Genomic DNA, 22,890 nt, shown 5'->3' on the forward strand with positions numbered 1-22,890 from the left:
GGGATGTCTCTGCGCTCCTATTCAAGCCCTCCCTTACAAAAAGCTCCGGAGAGGACAGAAAGCTTTGTGGAATGCATGCTATCTCTTCAAGGTCAGAGCCTAGTTGTTCACAGCCTGTAAATCTTTCAAAACTCTTTCTTTCCAGGGAAGCCTTCGCTCTACTTTCTAAAAAATGCTCTACACTTTTGTTTAACTAATTCAGGCAAGTTTAAACTAATATTTGTCTACAGCCTCATAAAAGACTAACAGAAAACAGGTTAAACACTCTAGCATTATTAACAGTTAAAGGGCAAAACATTTAGCAACATTAAAAATCACATACAAAAATAACATGGTACTTCTTGTAACGATATTTGAAACAGCATCAATTTTAAAATGGGGAAAAAATATTTTGTGATTGAAGTTACCAAATTAGCTTCTGTTTATCAAGACTACATTCTTAAGTCATGTGATCTCCCATAGGCAGACCACATTCCCTCCTACAGTGTTCTGTTTAACATCTTTCACTGCGCAAATTATATAGAGACATGGGCATTTATCTTTAGCATACAGATTTAAACAAAAAATGGGCAATTTGCTTTAGGGTAAAACAGAATACATTTTCTGTTACTCCACACAACCAGTCACACCCAATTAACTGCTGCACACATGGTGGTGCATTTTCCTTTTTAAAAACGAATTATCTCATACATTGTTGCCAACTAAAACTCCTCCACTGAATGTTTATCTGAAACCACCCGTGTGTACCTCGCAGTCTGACTGGTTGATGTGTAACACTGTGACCTTTGAATAAGACACATTTAATCCTGTTTTCAAAGGTATATCCTCACACAATTGTGGATGCATATTAAGCAGCATGTTTAAATAAACACTGCTGTATCCATGCAAGATGTCACCTCTCTACCAGCTAAAATACACTCTCTCCCCCAAGTCTGCAGAACCATGGGGAATCCGAGAACTTATCTCCCACGTTTTCACATAACACTTGTGCACATTTTTTAAACACATTTCTCTGAACAGTTGGAAAGGATCCAGCCCTTCCCTGCCCAATGGAACAAGCCATTCACAAGCCTTATTTACAAGACGCTATTCACAAGTAACTCAACAAGCTATTCACAAGCCTTATTATACAGAATACATTTCACACTTAATAATGCATAAGCCACGCAGCAAGCTCTGTACAAGCCTCTTTATACAGACAGATCATTTTATAATACAAATAATTCTTTCCCATGCAGGACCTTCACAGACAACTGAAAGCCAACAGAACATTTTTCTCTAGAATACAGTCCACCTCTTCAACCTTACAACTGTCACAATGCCAAGATGTACACCATTTCTCTCTGTTCTTTTCCTAGTCATGATGCCAAGATGTAATTAGTTCCCTTACACGCTTCCACCCTTCAATCCTGTAAGTTCAAACACCAAGATGTAAGCAATCTCCTTACACTCCACCCGTTCAATCCTGTAAGTCAGGGGCCAAGATGTAGTGCAGTACCACTACATTTCCTTACACTCCACCCGAGACTGTTCTTAATGTCAAGTGTAATGAAAACCATGACACTTCCCTGCACTTCATTTGAACTGTTCGTGACGCCAAATGTAATGACCGGATTTCCTGACCAAGTTATCAGCTCACCCAAACACCACAAACCCAGTCATCACATAACTTCATCCCTTCCCAGACCATATTTACAACATTACCTGGGGTACTTACCTGGGAATGGGGAACCCACAATATATACAAGCTTACACAGCTAATATACCACTAAATTTCTATAGGAACTACAGAATTCCATCCTATATCCTATGATCTCACCTTATAGCCCCACAACAATCTGGCTCGGGCTAATCTACTCTCACTCGTGTCGGAGAGCAGCTCCAGCATATAACGCCCTATCCTGAGCGATCTCTCTTTATAGTGTCCCCACTTGTAATTCCACGGCAATCCGACCCAGACTACTCTACCCCCTCTCTTTTCGGGGAGCAGCTCCAGTATATAACACCCTATCCTGAGCGATCTCTCTTTATAGTGTCCCCACTATCCTATTAATACCTCCTGCTCTCTATTGGGAATTTCCTAAGTACCTAATATCTACTGGAAGTATCTTGTATCTCATATGAATTATTATTATCCCTTATGTAATGTATAGGAGATCCAATCCTCTCACACAAGAACTGCCAAATTATTTCATTCAAGAATTATTCCCTGACATGATTCACACTCCCCCCTGTCATCAGTTACCTTCTCAGAAGGGAATGCCCCATCCTTCTGTTCGTCAGCACCTGGCTAAAAAGAAAGGTTAACCCCATCATGGAAACAACTTTCAAATGTAAAAGGGGGTCTCTTTATTACACAACTTACAAGCAATCACCAACATATACATTTATATAAAGAACTGAAAAGTAAAGATGATTAAACATGAATGCTCTTTATGATACAATGATAGAATGAGGAACTAAAAGGAAAGTGATTAATTGTGACATACCAATAGGTAGCTGAAAGAAAAGTGATTGATTATGAACAGATATAATGAAAGTATTCTTAGAACACCTCACCCTCTATTCTTTCTGTCCCTCTCTGGTTGAATCAGGACTCTCTGCTCACTGCACCAACGTGCCAACCTCTGTTGTTCCTCATGGCTTCTGCACTCCACTGGCTCCCACTCCACTTCAGAATCATCTCATCACTCCAACTGCCAGCTCCTCCTGGTTTCTCCAACAGACAAATCCTTCTAACCCAAACTGTAGCTGGCTCTTTCTCAGCACACTGCACGTTCCCTTCTGAACATGTAATTCCAACTGCTCCAAAAACCATCTGGCCCCTCTGCTCTCTTGCCCTCTGATAATATAGAATGCTCTCTCCTCATGGAAATTGCCAGCAGCAGGCTGCCTCCCACCGAATTCCTGTGCCAGCTCCCAGGCTCTCTGCGCACCCGCAGTGGCCACTTGCGTGTTGCGTCAAGGACCCAAGAGACAAACACATTCCTTCGATAAGAACCAGTCTTCACCGGCTCCTCACTAGCGTACAACAGGCTAGACTCTAAGCATTACCTTTACCCTACAAGCACCTCAGACAACTGAGGCAAGAAGACAAGATGGCTTCTCTCTAGTTTAGGCCTCCAGGCCCGAAAAGAAGGCACAGAATCATGCCAAAGCCAATAGGTAAACCCTACAAATAGGCACAAATAAGGCTGAAATAAAGGATTCATGAGTATATACTGAGATGGCGGTGGACAACAGTCACCATCAGTCCAAATAGGACAAATTATCCGGGCACTACATAGTGGCGGTCCTCCTGGCGCCCAGCAGCAGCAGGCCCCCCTCTTCAGATCAGGAACAAGAGCACAACATTTCTGGGGACACACCCCTTTTTATACAGGTAAATCCTTTGTCTGTGTGCAGGGTGGGGGAAAAATCAGTCGCAGCTGGTTTTGGAGCACTTTGTTGTGCTCAGCCACCCTTTCCATTCACTGGCCAGGCTAGGGACATTAGACGCACCACAGGGGGCGGAGCCAGCATTGTGTGGGGAAAGTCCAGCCCTATTCAGGTCCCAGGTGCACCCCTCCCCGGCCATCAACATGCAGATCTCCCATTCACCACTGGGGCAGACCCATCCTGACTCCTGGAGCCTGGCACACCAACCAGCTCCAGCCAATCATAAGCCAGCCAGTCATTTCAGCTTTTATACACAGACAGGCCAACTTCTAGAAGTGGCACTTCCACACTAGACACAATCATGCCGCACACATCATCGCGCAGCATTTAATCATACAAGTCCGCACATACCAAACTTGCACCTGCACTCCCCACGCATCAGGAACTAACATGGACACATACATTCCCCATGCATTCCTATGGGAGGGCAGGCCAACCTCACCACACGCACACACTTTACCCTGGGACACAGTGGTAAAGTGCGCAGAAACCAAAAATCACTACCACCAATTCACATTCATAAGCAAAATGTTTAGGGGTGAACCTGCGAGAAGGGCCAAGTCCAACATATACGTCTCTATAATGTCTTCCTGATGCCGTTTCCATAGATCATATATAATCTATGGATTCCAATGTCTCTGAGTCCTTCCTTTAAATATTTGTGATATTTATTGGTGTGTGCAATGTAGCAGTATGCCTTTCATAGGCTTTTTAATTGTTTAATCTTCAACTTTGTTTGTTTTCTATAATTACAAGTGTTCTAATATTATTTGCTTCTTCTTCATTCCTGTTGTAGGTTATCCAGACGGATTACTGAAAATTACCAGCAAACGAGCTAAGATGTATACTCTTAATTTTTGATACCTTTTTGGTTTTTCATTTTTATTGTTACTTAACTTCTGTGGCACACACAGGATGTTGATGTGCACACAATTATTTGAATGGAGAAACCTACAATAGGCTTCAGATTTTTTCATTATTGGCTGCAGTTGTTTGAGAAACTTTAGGACAGGATGTCCTCTATATATGCATGGATGACTTTGCCCACTTGGGCTGAATTGTCTTTAATAGTACAATTATATAATTTTGGTAATACATGTATAAGTGTACAAGTGTACAATTATTTATTGTGACATAGGCCCACTGGGGCTCAATTTCAAACATTTATGACAGTATCAAATGTGATTAGTACTGTATAATCTTATCGGTGCATTTGTTATGTTTTATTTTATTTCATATATATACCTATGCAGAATAACCAAGTTCCAAAATGGCTGACAGTTTTGCCACTAGAATTGGCGTAGATTGTATGCCATTTTCTATGTCTATTACTTGTTCAAACTTTATTTAACACTTGTTTAGAAAACATGGCAGCTTCGTGATCAAGGCTGTCAAGCCGAAACGCGTAGACGTTGTCTGACGTTCCCACGTGCATATTAAAATTTTAATTTCTGCATGCACAGAGTGCCGTCTTCTGCTTTAATCTGCTGGAGTTGTATATATATATATATATATATATATATATATATATATATATATATATATATCACACACTGCATCTTGATAAGCCTATCCCGTCATAGAGAAGAATGAGAGACACCTGTCTATTCTCTGAAGGGGGTGTAGTCGTAATGAATCATGCTGTCAGAGGGAGCTGGAAAAACCTTTATTCTTCAAGAGATCAGCATCGCGTCAAAAACGCCAACATTATAAAACAGCCTCTCACACCATCTAATGCTGTACCATGAATCTACAATAAGGAAGAGTGACCGGAATGTCACAAAGGGAAAGGGAAAAGGGGGAAAACAAGGAACACAAGAGTTATATTGGAAACGTAGAAGGCGCAATAACATGACATTTATTAAAGGCTACATTCTACAGGGTGCAACATGCATTATCCCTTTGGAGCTATGAAGGTCTAAACGGGGTTTCCCCTCTCTATCTCCCCCGTCCTAATTGGCAGGTTCACAGTGGTTTTTAAGTTTTGTATTGGAGAACTTTAGGAATAGGTTCTATTTCATTTTTCTTTAAAAAAAAAAAACTTTATTTACAGTTTTGCATCTTATATTAAACCATCATATGTAACAATTTCTCAGTGCAGCAGTACATACACGTCAATTTCAACATAGCAATGCTCTGACCACTATTTTCCTAATTGAGTCCTAATCATTGATCACTGCGGACTGTTCCACTTAGCCACATGTACATATTTTCTCACAGTTGCTTCATCTATAAACACCTTAAAATTATACATCTATATCTACCTGTAATTCAACCCACCCTGGTGGGGACAATCCCAGCAGGGGACTGCGACACTGGGGCTCTTCAGACAATAGAAAGTTCTTTAACGGTCTCCAGAAGTCCTTGGGCCACGATGTCGGGGGTAATGTTATAGCAAACAATTCACTGTTTGTGTTGCAGTAAAGAAGGCTATTCAGCCAGGCTTTTGTTGTTGGGATGACCTTACTGCCCAAGCGTAACTCAGTCTCGCCCTTAGCTAATAGCAAGGCAATAGCGACAAATCTGCGCACCTGTTTTGGAAAGTTGCGTACATAGCCCATCAGGGCCACCTCTGGCAGGGGGTTAATGTCCAGGCCTATCATACATGACAGGATAGTGTAAACTTCTCTCAAATACCCCCCTATTTTCACACAATTCCAGGTCATATGTGAGAAGTCATCTCACTGTGTTCCACATTTCGGACATGAGTGGGGCCTCGTTGGATCTATGGAGTTGAATTTGGCCGGGGACCTATAAACCCTCCATAAAAATTTCAAGTGCAATAGTTTCTGTTTATTGTTTAGGTAAACTTCTTTCATTTGGGTACAGCAGAAAGCCCAGTGTTCATCCTTTATGGGATGGCCCAGATCTCGTTCCCAGGTCTCACGTATCTTGGTATCCCTGCTAGGGACTAGTGCCATGGAAGCTTTGTATAATTTAGTAATGAGATGGCCTCCCTCTTCGTGTGTGATGATACTATTACATTTTTCACTCTCATTTTCGCTGTGGTTTTCTGTTGTGGGGGGAGAGGTGTGGCGCCGCGGCCAGGGCACTGATGCTGGAATCTGGGGATCACGGTTCGATCCCCAGCACCGGCGGCAGATTAGCCCAGCACCATGTGACTCTGGGCAATAGCTCGCTTAATCTTCCCAACGGCCCCCAGCGCTTAGAGACCCTTACGGGTGATTGTGCGCTTTACAAATGTGGATTATTATTATTACTGAGAACGTATTAAGGATATTGAGCACATCTCGATGTGAAGAATGCACCTGTCCATTGTGTACACCTTTGCTCCTTGAGCATGTCCAGTAGAAATGTCAATGTGCAGACAAATCATATAATATGTGTAATTTTTCGTCAGATAAATGTATGTCGCATAGGCCTGGAATCTTTGGGGTGTTTGCTCTGGGCTGGCACATTACCCCCATTTTAAACTTTAATAGGAATTTGGCCCTAGTTCAGTTAATCTGTGTTGCTGTGCAGTCGCATCACCGTTTCAGCACAACTACTCTTTTGTGTGTAATGGTGAACAGTAATTCCTGGCACTGGTTTAAAATAAGAAATGGACTTATCCAAAAAGTTCAAACACGGGCTTCTCCGGCTAAAACCACCTGTTCGTTAAATCTAGAAACAAATGTAGCAACTAGCGGTTGATTTCGACCACAAATTTCCAAATAAGGCAGTGTTGCAAGATGCCTGGATGGTTAAATAGATGCACCAAACAGAGAACACTCTTGCTTTAAAGCTTTATTGTATTAAAAAAATGTTGATTGCAAGATGTTGATTAGTGAGATTCACCCAGATCCGAAAGACTTTTCTAAGACCATGTTTAAATGAACTACATTTATATCAGCTCAGAAAATTGAAACAAAGTAAACATTAAATTACCACCTTCGGCTATCCACCTTAACAAAATTACATATTCCTCTAAAAATTCATATTTGGGGTGAAACCAATTAGGATCAAGCATAATCACTCATCTACTGAGCTCTTGGGTTAGCTTCAGTACTTTGACTCCATGCAGTCTGCTGGGATGAGAAGACCTCACAAATCACAGGGACTGGTGGAGGAAAGGATGATGAAGTAAGATCTGTACCTAAAAAATGCAGGAGTATTATACAATGCTTTAAACTTGGAGTTCTGTCTCTTTCCCAAGAACAAACACAGCTGTATTACAACTGGTGGATCCACGGCTGGGAGCGGAGGTGCCTATATATATGGCTACAACTGCAGCTGTCAGCATCCAAGAATGGGAGGGGGGAAAGCTAGATTACGAAAAGCCAAGGCATGAGGGATTTTCTTAAAAAAAAGTGGTTATGAATGTTTCTGATGGAGAGAGGAAGAACGTTCCAGAGAGAGGGGGTGGGATAGGGCGGTGCATGAAAGGAACGACCCCCGCTCTGACGCTCCTGACTCGAGGGACTATGGGCAGGTTGTGGCTAGGGGACCACAAAGCACGTGTGGGCTGGTGAGATGAAATAAACTGCCTCAGAATCGAGGGTCCCTTGGCATTAAGCGTGGGCGTAAAATCCGTTTCGCGGGCGAATTTGCGGATTTTTGACGATTTCGCGATCCGCGAATCGCGCGAATTTACCCAATAATCTGCAAATTCGCAAGCTACGAATTATTTTGCTTGGTCGCGCTTGAAAAATACAATATCGCGCGCGCCGCGTTGACTCTCCCGTTCCCGAAATTGCAAAAATTGAAATTCTGCACAAGAAATGCACCGCAGGAAGCATAAACCTTGGGAAAATTATGATTTTGATCAGAATAACTCCTCAGATTGACATTTGGCTGCACTTTTTGGTGCAGGAGTCCATTTTTTGGGGTGGGGTGGGAGGAAGGAAGTGCACCAGAGTCTCCAACTTCCTGTTCCTGTCCAGCAGGCTCCTCCCAGTGCTTTGTGCATGTCCTGCTCACTTTTCATTTGGCTGTGTAGCTGGAAGGATTACTTTTTCTTGCTGCTGGTGGATTTTTGTATTTGAGGACTTTTTGGACTTTGGAGTTTGGATCACTTTTGGACCTGAGGTTTTACAAGTAAGTTGGTGTTGTTTGTTTGGGGCATTGCAGTTGAGGCAACTCCAGTTCTAAAACTTTTTTCACAACTTTAACAAAATATATATTGTGGTGGGTGGCTAGCCACAGTATCCGGTAGGCCCAGGGTTAGTCATGGGTGCATGATACAACTGTTTCTCTGATTTTTTTTAAACTTAATTCTCATTTATGTCATGGAATTTTAGCTCATTGTTATATGTTTTTATTTTTTTATTTTGGGGTGCCTGTAAAGCCTCACTAGTCAGTAGGCCCAGGGGTAGCTAGTGAGTGGTGCATGGACCAAGTCTTTCTGTGGGGTGTCTTGAATGTAAACATCATTGAGGGCATGGATGGCATTGGATTGTGGTGATTTTTATGTGTTTTTCGATTTTTTGGGGTGTTGATGGGGCATGGCCATGTGGGTGGGGGCCATTTTGAGGGCTGGTACAGGCAGGGCCTGGCCATGTGGCGGGGGTCACGGGGCCATTTTGAAGCCAGGCAGTGTGCTTTGTGCCATAGGCCTGCATCCAATGTGCCTTGCTTTCATCCATTATGCCCAGGGTTACTCAGTGGTGCATGGGCCTAGTCTTTCTGTGGGGTGTCTTGAATGTAAACATCATTGAGGGCATGGATGGCATTGGATTGTGGTGATTTTTAGGTGTTTTTTTTTTTTGGGGTGTTGATGGGGCATGGCCATGTGGGTGGGGGCCATTTTGAGGGCTGGTACAGGCAGGGCCTGGCCATGTGGTGGGGTCAAGGGGCCATTTTGAAGCCAGGCAGTGTGCTTTGTGCCATAGGCCTGCATCCAATATGTCTTGCTTTCATCCATTATGCCCAGGGTTACTCAGTGGTGCATGGGCTTAGTCTTTCTGTGGGGTGTCTTGAATGTAAACATCATTGAGGGCATGGATGGCATTGGATTGTGGTGATTTGTATGTGTTTTTCGATTTTTGGGGGTTCTGACGGGGCATGGCCATGTGGGTGGGGGCCATTTTGAGGGCTGGTACAGGCAGGGCCTGGCCATCTGGTGGGGGTCAAGGGGCCAGTTTGAAGCCAGGCAGTGCGCTTTGTGCCATAGACCTGCATCCAATGTGCCTTGCTTTCATCCATTATGCCCAGGGTTACTCAGTGGTGCATGGGCCTAGTCTTTCTGTGGGGTGTCTTGAATGTAAACATAATTGAGGGCATGGATGGCATTGGATTGTGGTGATTTTTATGTGTTTTTCAATTTTTTGGGGTGCTGATGGGGCATGGCCATGTGGGTGGGGGCCATTTTGAGGGCTGGTACAGGCAGGGCCTGGCCATGTGGTGGGGGTCAAGGGGCCATTTTGAAGCCAGGCAGTGTGCTTTGTGCCATAGGCCTGCATCCAATGTGCCTTCTTTTCATCTATTATGCCCAGTATTACTCAGCGGTGCATGGGCCTAGTCTTTCTGTGGGGTGTCTTGAATGTAAACATCATTGAGGGCATGGATGGCATTGGATTGTGGTGATTTTTATGTGTTTTTCGTTTTTTGGGGTGTTGATGGGGCATGGCCATGTGGGTGGGGGCCATTTTGAGGGCTGGTACAGGCAGGGCCTGGCCATGTGGTGGGGGTCAAGGGCCATTTTGAAGCCAGGCAGTGTGCTTTGTGCCATAGGCCTGCATCCGATGTGCCTTGCTTTCCTCCATTATGCCCTGGGTTACTCAGTGGTGCATGGGCCTAGTCATTCTGTGGGGTGTGTTGAATGTAAACATCATTGAGGGCATGGATGGCATTGGATTGTGGTGATTTTTGTGTGTTTTTTGACTTTTTGGGGTGTTTAACTGATGGTCCTCTGGCTTCCATTGCTTTTAGGTGCCCAAGAGAACCACCAGTGCCATGAAGAAGTCCTGCAGCGGTGTGTGCAGCACAACATCACGTGACGTCACGTGTGGCCACAGACAAGACAACTCTGCAACTTGTGCAACTGCCGCCTGCTGTTCTGAGTTGACATCTGAAGAAGATGGCCCCAAAGAAAGGTGGCCGTAGCGCCTCAGCGAAAAAAGTTGCTAGTGCCACTGCCAGTAAGAAGGAGCAGAAGAAGCAGGTGGCACCACCTACCAAGGAGACTGGTGTGCCCACCGACACCTTTTTTGGGGAAAAAAAGTACGCCTGCAGCAGCAGAGGTGTCCGCCGGGGACCAAGCTGGAAGCAGCACCTTCGCTTCTTGGGGCTCAGTGCCACCACGCCAAGTTAGGTCGAAGACCATGAGTGCTGCTGCGGCAGCCACTTTGGTTGTTCAATCACCATCGACCAGTGATGTTGGCTCATCACAAGAAAGTACCATCAATCAACGCCGGGTGTAACTCAGCTGACGAGTGTTCTACAACCACAGCCGCAACGACAACCACAAGTGCAACTAGTACAAGCGCAAGTACATGGGCAAGGAAAGGCGCAAGTATATGGGCAAGGAGAGGCGCAAGTACATGGGCAAAGAGGGGCGCAAGTACATGGGCAAGGAGAGGCGCAAGTACATGGGCAAGGAGAGGCGCAAGTTCATGCACAAGGAGAGGCGTAAGTAGAGGTGCATGGAGAGGTGCCACTAGTGGTTCATGGAGCGGCACAACTGCCTATAACGCTTGTTCCTCCAGAAGTAGGGGCACATCAGGAAATTGATATTCAAGTGGAAGAATCATCCGAGGAAGCCACTCCTCCTGAGGATGATCCATTGTCTTCCAGATCCCCAGCAAGAAAAAGGTTAAGGAGGGGTGCTACTTCTACTACTACAGGTTCTTCTTCAAGCCCCCTTCATTCTGATGACCTTGATCGTGATTGGAACCCAGCAATGCAGTCTGACTGAGCCGACAAAGGAAGCTAAGCCTAAAAGGATGGTTACCGCAAGGCTTCGACTTATGGTTAATGACGATGAACAAGAAGTGGTGCCTTCTGCTGCTGATGAACAGTCTGACGATGACCCAGTCATCTACAGACGTCACTCCAGCACAGCGGGCATGCAGCAGACAAACATTTTAACCCTAGCCCGAATGGCTGCTGAGCAGGATGTGGGCGGCGTGGCACCGGTACCACCACCAACGCAGTTAACTACAACACCAACACGACCTACAGCTTCCATATTTTCTCATCAGAAGGGACCTCCATCCAGCTCGACCTCCATTACCTCAAGTAGTGGTGCTGTAAGTGAACAACAGAAACTAATTCAGCCACGCCCATCCTCCACTTCATCTGGCATTGAAAGTCAAAGTAGCACCTCCACCACCAGCAGACATCTCCAGTCCCCAGTTTGGGACTTCATTACTGTTAGCAAAAAGGCGTTGGTACCAACTATGGTACCGGAGGCCAGAGAGGTCATCTCCAAAAACACCACCCTATCCAGTGGTATGCGCACCTAAGTAAGATCCAGGAAGTCCAAAGTAGAACTGATCCAAATGTATCCATTGACATTGCATCTGATGCTGATGAGGGGCCGATTGTGCAGGAGGGAAGTCAAGAACCGACCGACATTTTTTCTGGTACACCTAGTACCCCTGGCAGCAGCACTGCAGTGGTAGCGCCCACACCCTCTACCCCTGCAACATGTGTGAGGCACACTAAGAATCAGGGACAGACACCAATGCAAAAAACTAAATCAATGAGCCTAACTGGTTTGAAATCTGCATCATCATCATCATCACGTAAAATGGTCCAGCCCACCATTAGCAGCGTGTTTTGGTCGGATGCGCCATTTGAACACAACCACCCAACGGTACGTCCGTATAACGCAAAGCTAGCTAAAATGCTAGCGCTGGACCTTCTCCCTTTCTCTTTCGTAGAAGGGGTGGGTTTTCGTGAATTAGTGGCAACAATCTGCCCTAAATGGAAGGTTCCTAGCCGGTCCTATTTTGCCAGGGTTGGTGTTCCAGCACTCCATCAAGATGTGCTGAAGGTGATTGGCGCAGCTATTCTGAAGAGTGCTGTTCACACTATTCACATGACAACAGACATGTGGACCAGTTGCCAAGGCCTTGATTACATGTGCATCACTGCACACTGGGTCTCTTTTGCAGCAGGTGTTGACACGGAGGAAGTTTTTCAAGCTACTTGCAAACATGCAACAGTAGGCATGTTTGCCATGAAGAAATCTCACACTGCACATAATCTTTTGGAGAAGTTTGATAGGAAGGTCTCTAAATGGCTGCATCCAAGAAATCGCATAGTTGGTTATGTTTCCACGGATAATGGCAGTAATATAGTTAAGGCCATGCAGCAAGGTGGCTATTTCAGAGTGCCGTGTTTGGCGCACAGTATTAACCTTGTGGTTCAAGATTTCTTGAAAAATGAAAACACAGTCAGCAAGTTACTGACCACCTGCCGAAGAATCTGCACACATTTCAGCCATTCTTTTAAGGCCCGGAGGAGCTGAGCACCATTCAACATGAACGTAGACTGCCAGTCAAAGGACTCATCCAGGAGGTGGCAACACGTTGGAACTCAACCTTTTACATGCTTGAGCGTCTGTTTGAGCAGTGGGAGGTAATAAATCATTATGTCTATAAACTGGGTTCTACTCACAAAGAGATGAGGCTAGAGTTGGAGGAATGGAAGCTAATTGCAAGCCTGACAGACATGCTTCGTCCTTTTGAGCTCTTCACACGTGCAGTCAGCATGGAGGACTGTTCTTTGAGCAAAGCTATCCCATTGTTGCGCATGCTAGAGCACCAACTGAAGGACGTGTCTTCAACGTTCAGAGATGATGGTGAAAAGCGAGAAGCATATGATTTGGCGGAGAAGTTATTAAGGCGCCTACTTCTCAATGAAAGGCTTAAAAACATACATACAGAACAACATTACATTTGTGTAACTATTCTGGATCCACGGTACAAAAAGGCAGTGGCTAGCAAAGCATTCATTCCTTTTGATGAAGCAGATGTTTCAAAGTACAAACATTGGCTAGCTGTGTCAGCCACTCGGTTCGAAAAAGAGCGGCAGAACCTTCAAGGAGGCAGCACAAGTACAACTGAATCAGCAGGCCATCCGGCGTCAAGTTCGACTTCTCAATCCGCGGCCGAAGGGAGTCACTTTCCCTCACAGTCGTTAACGACACCAGCAACCGTATCATCATCCTCACCTGCACCAGACCGCCCAAAAATATTGTCAGAAGAGGATTGGCTAACTCAGCAAGGGTTGCTCGTTCCACTTTTGCAAAGGTCGCAGATGTTACGCAAAGTGGATCAACCATGGAGAACCTTGAGTCGGTAGTGCAGGCCCATCTGGATGACCCAACAGAGGTCTGTCATATTGAGAACCCATTGGCATATTGGTATATGAAAAGGTCTGGATGGCGACTGATCACCAACCTGGCTCTAAATTATTTGTCTTGCCCACTTGCAAGCGTGTCTTCTGAACTTGTTTTCAGTGCTGCTGGTGCCATTGTAACTACAAAAAGGATGCGCCTTTTGCACAAAAATGTGGAGAGGTTAACAATAATCAAGACGAATCAGCACTTCATACTACCCGATTACAAAATACGTGAATGCATACAGGAAGAAGAGGACACCGACTTAGGTGACGCCAACGGAAGTTCTTCTCGGTCACCAGACCTACTCCCGTCTCAATTCATAGACTTGGAGGACGAGCTCTACTTCCCTGACACCGAGGCCTGAAAATTACTTCCTTTTTTTCCGTACTTATTCACTTTTATTCCTGTGTGTCTTTCTTTGTTTTGCTACTTTTACCACAACAAAACTCTAATCACCTAATCACAAAAAGTCCATCATCAGCACTGTCTTCATCTTATTTTCCTTATTGATTTGAAGGTGCCGCAGTCTACATTCAGATGTTCACAAGTTCACAAATCAATCATGCTCCTCTATCCTCCTCCTCTAGACTTCCCTATCCATTTCCCTGAAGGCAGATGGATGGATTATGGAGAAAAAACAAACTTTGTCTTCGTAGACGAGTCCCCTCAAGTGGGACTGAAATAACTGACTAACTACATGCTTGCTGATTGTTGACAGACCTACTTCTGTAATTTACAGGAGAGGCTGCCCTGTGGGCCCTCACTTTCCGAAGAAGATGCGGACAAAAAGTAGAACAGGTAATGAATAATGAGAAGATGGCATGCAGTGGACAGCAATGGCTGTCTGTCTCTGTTGAAAGTACCAATTGCTGTTTGTTTTTTGTGAACAGCGCAATTTGCCATGTTTTGAATATAACTAATCAATGGGGAAGGATCACTTGTGCTGCATGAACCAGGGTATGCAGGGAGTGAGCGACGTGTCTCCGGTAAAAAACCCTCATGCACGTGTTGGGTGGTCGTAGTAGCGGTATATTTGATTCTCCGCTATTAGTACACGTGTGTGCATAATCATAGGGTTAGTTCTTGGTATGCAGCCTCCACCAGGAGGATCCACCAGGAGGATCTTACCCATGGTTAAAACAGTAGTGAGCCAGTGATGTGGACAGTGTTCAGTTTAAAATACCCGTACAGCCAGATATTTGACTTTATTAAGTCTGGATTCGGGCAGCCCCATATGGGGAATGCTAAAAAAGTGCGTTCTTTGAAAAGGTTAGGAATTCAGAATGTATTAGCAATTAGTGAGAATAAAATGGCCAACATGTTTCAGCCCCATCTGCCGGTATTCGGACTTATGGGCTTTCTTCAGGACCAACGGTGATATGTGAAAATGGTGCAGGTCTACAATATTGTTGCCAACAAGTGTGAGAAAAGAAAGTCATTAACCTGTTTCTTCTCTTTTAGGTCTCAATGTACCTGCAATATATAATACAAACATTGACAGAAAAACATACAAGGGTTAGGGTAAGGGGAGACACATAATGTCAAATTTGACTATTATCTTAATTGCAACTTAAAAAATGGCAATACTTTAACAAGTCCCTTAGTAAATGGCAGTGTCGACTCTCTCTTTTTCCACAAACGTGTTGCATGCAAAAAGTGTCTAAACCACGATAAACGCTGTATTGGTAGACTAATTTCTGGTCATGCAAAATGATCGTGTTACCAAAATTCTGTGCACTATGGTGCGCTCTCAAAGTGTGTGTCTATGCGCTCACAATCTCAAATAACGCCGTCTCCAGCGTTCGTGCTCTTAGATCATGCAGAGCTACTGGGGATATGAGTTCACCAAACACGCTGTTGATTAATCGGGTTTGCACATACCTGGAGCATGTCAATATCACACCTCCTTTGGGTATTTCAATGGCATCGAGGGGACTAGACCCAGGGAAGAATTAAAGGTTTTAGTTCTGGGTTCTGAAATACTTGCGGTTTTGTCGTGCCGTGAGGATCTCTCCTATCTACCTTCTGCTCCATTCCTCGGGCTTCGCATTACGCTGAGGCTGCCAGTGATAACCCGGAAGTAACTAGGAGCGCTACCGGGTTCCCTATTGCAAGTCTGTTGTAATAGAAAGTGAAGGAAGACTATCATACTTTCCGATAGTTTCCAAAAGGAATTGTCAGGTTCTGATAAATGATTCCCAACATGAAAGTCACTGTTGTTATAAATGGGTATAATTAAAGAACACTGAAAATTAATGAATAAACGAACTTTGTCAAATGACTGGGAATCGCTCGCATGGGCTCCCGTATTTCCTATTGAAACCATATCGTGATGGCTGGGTATTAGTTTGGGGGCCGAACTGGTAGTGAAAACTACACTAATGGGATTCAGTTGTTCTAGTATAGACTTACAGTTGGTGATAACAACTGACCTCAATCAGGTTGCTGGGTTTCTTGTTGTACCCTGATTTTGTAATACCTAGGAAGGTGTCAGGTATACAATAATTTTAATGGTAGGATGATAGATGTTGCTAAGTAGGGTGCTGCATCAAGCATGTTATGAGATGTGAATGTAATAGTCTGTAATATGATCAACGTTGGAGTCTGATACGTTTCCATATACTGTCAAGCAGGAAGATCTTTTGTACTGTGGTGACAGGCATGTTTCACTGTTTCTCATCTATAGATGGTCATCCCTCCATCATGATCATTGTTTGACAGGTTCTAATGTCAGTTCAAACTGTTTAGATAAGGCAAGATAGAACTCTGGCCGAGGCGATGCTAGTAGTTTGGAATAAATCAGGTGCCTAAGTTAATGGTCCAAAGTTCTAGTTACATATAGTTGTATTGGCATTGTCGAGATGGGCGAGGTTTTTATGTCTTCACAGGCTCAGCCAAGGGATGTTATCATTTAAGCCTCTGGAATCAGTACACAAACGATGGATCCAGCGTTGTTCCTTTTCAAACAGAATCTTTTCGGCATTTCTGTCCTTGTTCTCTAATGTTTCCAAAACGACCCAGTTTAGTTCTTCCACTGTGTGGCCTATCTCCAGATAGTGATTGGCCATCTTCGTGGTGCTTCTCTTGCATTTTACGTTACTTCGGTGCTCTCCAATTCTTAGCTTTTCTTTTCTGCATGTCATTCCGATATATCTCATCTGGCACGGGCAAGTTATCATATATACCATGTGACTAGTGTTGTAGTTTGTATGTCTTAATATCTTCCATTTGAAGTTTGGGAGAAGTTGAAGCTCTTTAGTTGGTTGGGTCAGGCAGCAAACCGAACATGAACCACAAGGATAGTGGCCCATGACTGGGGTGTTTCCCAATGGGGTTGTTCTGTGTTGCAGCTTCGCAGGTGGTGGTCTTGTATGGACAAGAATGTCCTTTAGATTGCGGCTTTGTTTATTAGCGAACCTGGGCTTGGGCCATGTGAGTGTCCCTGACGTCAGGATCCTCCAATTCCTATTGACGATCTTCTTGACTTCATCAGTCACTGGGCTGTAGGTAGTGACACATGTCATCAGTCCTTCTGGTTCCGTCTTATTGGATGTCTCTAGAAGGCCTTCTCTATTCTGATTGCGAGCTCGCTTTTTGCACTTACTGATCACTCGTCTGGGGTAATCACGATCTTCCAGTTTCTTGCAAAGATCTTCAGCTTGTGCTTTGTATTCTGTGTTCCTACTACAGTTCCTTCGTAGCCTAAGGAACTGGCTCTAAGGGAGATTCTCCCTTAAGGGATGGGGGTGAAAGCTTTTGAAAGATAACAGACTGTTCTTAGCTGTTTCTTTGAAAAAAGTACGTGTCTGTAGGGATCCTGTCTCTGCATAGATGGTAATATCCAAGAAATCCAAGCTATGTTTGTCAGCACTATAGGTGAATTTCAAGCAGTCGTCCCTCGTATTATTCCAAGTATGGAAGGCTTTTAGGCTTTCTTCATTCCCACTCCAAATTAGCAGAATGTCGTCTATATACTGCTTCCAAAACAGTATATGACGAAAGTAGGGATTTGCTTCAGTGCGAATGTGTGCCTCTTCGAAGGTGCTCACATATAGCCCTGCCACACTTGGGGCAAATGTACTGCCCATCGACGTTCCGTGGCATTGTAAGTACAGAGTTTCCTTGTACTGAAAGTAATTTTCGGTTAGGGCAAGACGGCAGCATTCCAATAGGAAATGTCTGGGCGTCTTATGTGGCCAGTCTGTGTTGAAGACAATGGTCTCTAAGGTATCCAAAGTTTTCTGCTGGGGTAAGCTTGTGTAAAGGCTTTCCACATCAAGCCCGACCAGCAGCATGGTATCTGGTGAATACTCCATGTCTTTTAACATGTTCAAAAGGTCCCTACTGTCTTTTAAGTACGTTGGTGTTTCTTGTACCAATGGTTTCAGATAGTGATCGGCAAATTGGGAGAGAGGCTCAAGGACTGATCCAATACCTGAGACTATCGGTCGTCCTGGTGGTGGCATTCATGCTTTATGTGTTTTGGGTAGAGAGTAGAAGTAGGGAATCCTTGGGGTTCTGATTTCCAAGAATTCCGCCTCTTTTTTAGATATACAGTTGCTTACTTCAGCTTCTTCAATCATCATTCTTATGGTTGTTTATAACCTGGTTGTGGGGTCTATTGTTAATACTTTATAAAACTTTTCATCAGACAATAGGTCCAGACATTGTTTGTCATAACCAGCTGCTGAGAGTAGGACCACACCTCCGCCTTTATCGGCTGGCTTCCATTTGCATCCATTTATAACAACAGTGACTTTCATGTTGGGAATCATTTATCAGAACCTGACAATTCCTTTTGGAAACTATCCGAAAGTACAATAGTCTTCCTTCACTTTCTATTACAACATATTGACACGCTCCAGGTATGTGCAAACCCGATTAATCAACAGCCTGTTTGGTGAACTCATATCCCCAGTAGCTCCGCATGATCTAAGAGCACGAACGCTGGAGACGGCGTTCTTTGAGATTGTGAGCGCATAGACACACACTTTGAGAGCGCACCATAGTGCACAGAATTTTGGTAACACGATCATTTTGCATGACCAGAAATTAGTCTACCAATACAGCGTTTATCGTGGTTTAGACACTTTTTGCATGCAACACGTTTGTGGAAAAAGAGAGAGTCGACACTGCCATTTACTAAGGGACTTGTTAAAGTATTGCCATTTTTTAAGTTGCAATTAAGATAATAGTCAAATTTGACATTATGTGTCTCCCCTTACCCTAACCCTTGTATGTTTTTCTGTCAATGTTTGTATTATATATTGCAGGTACATTGAGACCTAAAAGAGAAGAAACAGGTTAATGACTTTCTTTTCTCACACTTGTTGACAACAATATTGTAGACCTGCACCACTTTCACATATCACGGTTGGTCCTGAAGACAGCCCATAAGTCCGAATACCGGCAGATGGGGCTGAAACATGTTGGCCATTTTATTCTCACTAATTGCTAGTACATTCTGAATTCCTAACCTTTTCAAAGAACGCACTTCCCCCATATGGGGCTGCCCGAATCCAGACTTAATAAAGTCAAATATCTGGCTGTACGGGTATTTTAAATTGAACACTGTCCACATCACTGGCTCACTACTGTTTTAACCATGGGTAAGATCCTCCTGGTTGAGGCTGCATACCAAGAACTAACCCTATGATTATGCACACACGTGTACTAATAGCGGAGAATCAAATATACCGCTACTACGACCACCCAACACGTGCATGAGACACGTCGCTCACTCCTTGCATACCCTGGTTCATGGTTCATGCAGGACAAGTGATCCTTCCCCATTGATTAGTTACATTGAATACAGGAAACTGAAGGATCAGTCTTTCCTCCTCCCTCCTTTGATTAGTAGATGTTTTGAATATACCAGTATTGCAGGTTTTTGGGGGTTTCTTTGGGGGTGTTCTAGATTTGCGGTGCTGGGTCGGGGGGTCTGGGAGCACTGCTGGCACAGTCTAATTTTGATTGCATTTTTTTTCAGGAAATCCATGGTGGAAAACGGGAGTTATGGCCTAGCTGCAGAGCGCGCTTGGAGTAATTTTGGAATGAGGCCTAAATATTTCTAAGTGTGAGTTTTTCCGGTTTCGCTTTTTGCCTGTTTGGGGGTCTTCTACTTTTTTTCGCCTGGATTGACGGGTCTGTTGGCATTGCTGGGAAGGTCTAATACCGTATAAAAGTGGTTTGGACAAAATCCATGGGGAAAAAGTTTTTTCCGTTTTTGCTTACTTGCCTGTGTTTGGGGTGCTGTTTGGGGGGGATCCTGGTGTTTGGGAGGTGGTTGGGGGGTCTGGGAGCAATGCTGGCTCAGTCTAATTTCGATTGAATTTGTTTTTCAGGAAATCCATGGTGGAAAAGGGGAGTTAGGGCCTAGCTGCACAGCGCATTTGGACTGAATTCCAGGTAGGCCCGAAATTTGCCAAGTCTCACTTTTTGTGGTTTTGCTTTTTGGCTGTTTGGGTGTGTTAAACTTGTTTCCGCCTGGGTTGACGGGTCTGGGGGCATGCTGTGAATGTCTAATACCGGATAAAAGTGTTTTGGATAAAATACATGGTGAAAAAGTTTTTCACTTTTTAGCGTTTTCGCTCACTTTCGTGTTTTCGGGGGCCTGTTTGGGGGCGTTCCTGGTGTTTGGGGGTGGGTTTTGGGGTGTTGGAGCAACGCTGGGTATGGATACTTTTGATTGCAAGTGGTTTGAAGAAAATCCATGGTGTCAAAGGAGAGTTAGGGCCTAGCTGCAGAGCGCGCACGGAGTGATTTTGGAAATTTGCCTAAAAATGTCGATGTCCCCATTTTTGTATGTTTGCTTTTTGTCTGTTTGGGGGTCTTCTACTTGTTTCCGCCTGGGTTGACGGGTCTGGAGGCATTGCTGTGAATGTCTAATACCGGATAAAAGTGTTTTGGATAAAATACATGGTGAAAAAGTTTTTCACTTTTTAGCGTTTTCGCTCACTTTTGTGTTTACGGGGGGGTTCCTGGTGTTTGTGTGGTATTGGGTTTCAACAGACCTACATACTCTGCAAAAACTCTCGATACATTAGAATGGAAGTGGGCACGGAAACTGGAAATGCAAAAGACAAGTTTATTAAGACCCCATGGGGTGGTGGTACAATCCTACAGCACCCTTCGGCAATGCAAGAAGTTTCACCCCGAACATCGGTGCGTGGCTTCTTTTATACAGTTTAACAAGAATTCAAAAAGTAGGCGGTATACACTTTATACAATTTAGGTACATATAAGGGCATTTTTGGAACACAGCCAACTTGTGGGAGGAGTTTAATACCACTGGTCAGTTTGGAGAACATTCCTAAGCAGTGACCAATCATTAACCTTGAAAGCTCGAATACGCATGCGCAAGCTTGACCATTACTAAAAATAGACAGTTGCTGGGCAGACTAAATGGTCATTGGGAAAGAGAAAGGACAAAAGGGCATGCTGACCATGAGGCAGCGCATTCACTCAAAATGGAAGTCAGGAATACAAAATGGCCTCCGCAACATAGTCAAGCTAACAAAAGGAAAGTTTGTGTAGCTGAAGCAAATGCTAACCCGATCACTGCCAAAATACGACAGACGGCCCTTTTAGCATTTTGCTGAAGCTACCTCATACCGGAAGTAATCAGGATACTCATCATCAGTATTAATCAACATTATGTTCATTATTTCTTTGTTAATCATTTGCTCATTTTTGACAATAGCTCCTTTAGACGGAATGTAAGCAGTAATACATACAGAACATAGTGTAGGGCCACATTGAATACATAAGCAACGGAGGAAGAGTATTCCAATAATAACACAAAGAATAGTCAATAGTTTCCAACCCCAGGTACTAAGCAAAGTCCAGAACCAATTTGAGAATGTCCATGTACCATTTTAAGGATGGATTTCAGCAGCAATTTTGTGTAGTTTAGAAATAGCATCATATACAGAAGGCGAATTATCTGGGACGTATACACAGCAACTACTACCGATAATGCGACATGCACCCCCACGATCAGCTAATACTACATCCAAAACCATTCTGTTCTGGAGTGTTACAATTCTAGTAATCTGGAGTTCCTCAGTTAAGTTCCCTAAAGCAGCGGCAGTTTCATTCGCAACAGCTTCCACAACACGTGTTAGCCGTCTTATTTTTCTACTATTTAGGGCAGCACCTACAAATGAAAACAGGCCTAAATTGAAGTCTACATATTGCTGCAAAGAGGTGTCGGTTTGGTCGATGTCATCAATATCTAATGTCCTTTTTACTCTATTCAATATGAAATCATGATATAGCACAAAATCGTTATGGTACATGGGCGGGGCAATAAATACAGGGGGTAATACAAAAGATATATAACACGTTCCTAGCCACCCGATGGGAAGACGATGGTAGCCCTTATTTCCACAAATAAAGTAAGTATTTCGTGAGGCTACAAAGGCAATACCATTTGGTGTGTCAAATGTTAGAGTAGTAGTACACTCACTTTTCCCTACCGGAATAGTACCTTTATTTCTTACACATAGGTCAGCCTTGGTATCAATAACGGTAATCACATATAAACTAGACATATTTGCAGTTCTTTGATTAGTAAAAATACGAGGTGAAGATACATTGTCCGGTCGATATTCTTCCCACTCAAATTTAGTTCCTTCTGCTTGTGGGTAAACATCTCTGTCATTGTAACAAACTTTAATAAGTCGGAAAAATAGTCCACCTTTTGTTGGCCATCTCAAGGTAAAAAGAAGAGTGTACCAAGCATTACAAGAACCATTATGAGAGAACGGAAGAGAAATAAGTGGGGTTCCTCCTTTCTTTTGATGTCCAGGCAACATTCCACATACCCAACAGTTTGTGGTGTTCGTCATATTATGGGTATGATGTAGAATTTCAATGAAGCTGTTATTCAAATAAGTCTGTCTATGTCTCTCTTCATGATAAGGCAGAGTAAAATGAAAATGCTCAGATGGGATTGGAGTGGTAGGCAGTAAATATTCTCTCGCCGGGATCAGTCGTTCTACGATCCAGGCTATTACTGCAATTACCACCATGGTAAAAACAAAAATCACAGCACCAAGAATTTTCTTATTTCTAATTGTACCAGGTGCCATAGTCTCAAGACAAAATAATCAAAAGAAAGCTAAAAAATAAAATAAAATGAGTGCTGAGCTCCGAGG

At 43.8% G+C, this 22,890-nt stretch overlaps 1 protein-coding gene across 4 annotated transcripts in view; it reads right to left on the minus strand.

The window, feature by feature from the left end:
- The window catches only part of LOC144754819 (uncharacterized), a 204,073-nt gene that overhangs the window by 7,652 nt on the left and 173,531 nt on the right, over positions 1-22,890 (minus strand). Inside the window, exon 1 of one of the 4 annotated variants that reach the window (XM_078643057.1) lies at positions 2,560-2,829. The exons of 2 other annotated variants lie outside the window; for them this stretch is intronic. The gene's annotated coding sequence lies outside the window, so the exon portion shown is untranslated. Of the gene's footprint in view, positions 1-1,819; positions 2,327-2,559; positions 2,830-22,890 lie in introns of those variants that run through there. One more of the 4 variants, XM_078643079.1, reaches the window with a different exon arrangement.

This window comes from Lissotriton helveticus, chromosome 1_1 (genome assembly GCF_964261635.1).
Source record: "Lissotriton helveticus chromosome 1_1, aLisHel1.1, whole genome shotgun sequence".
In the NCBI taxonomy this organism is placed as follows: Eukaryota; Metazoa; Chordata; class Amphibia; order Caudata; family Salamandridae; genus Lissotriton; species Lissotriton helveticus.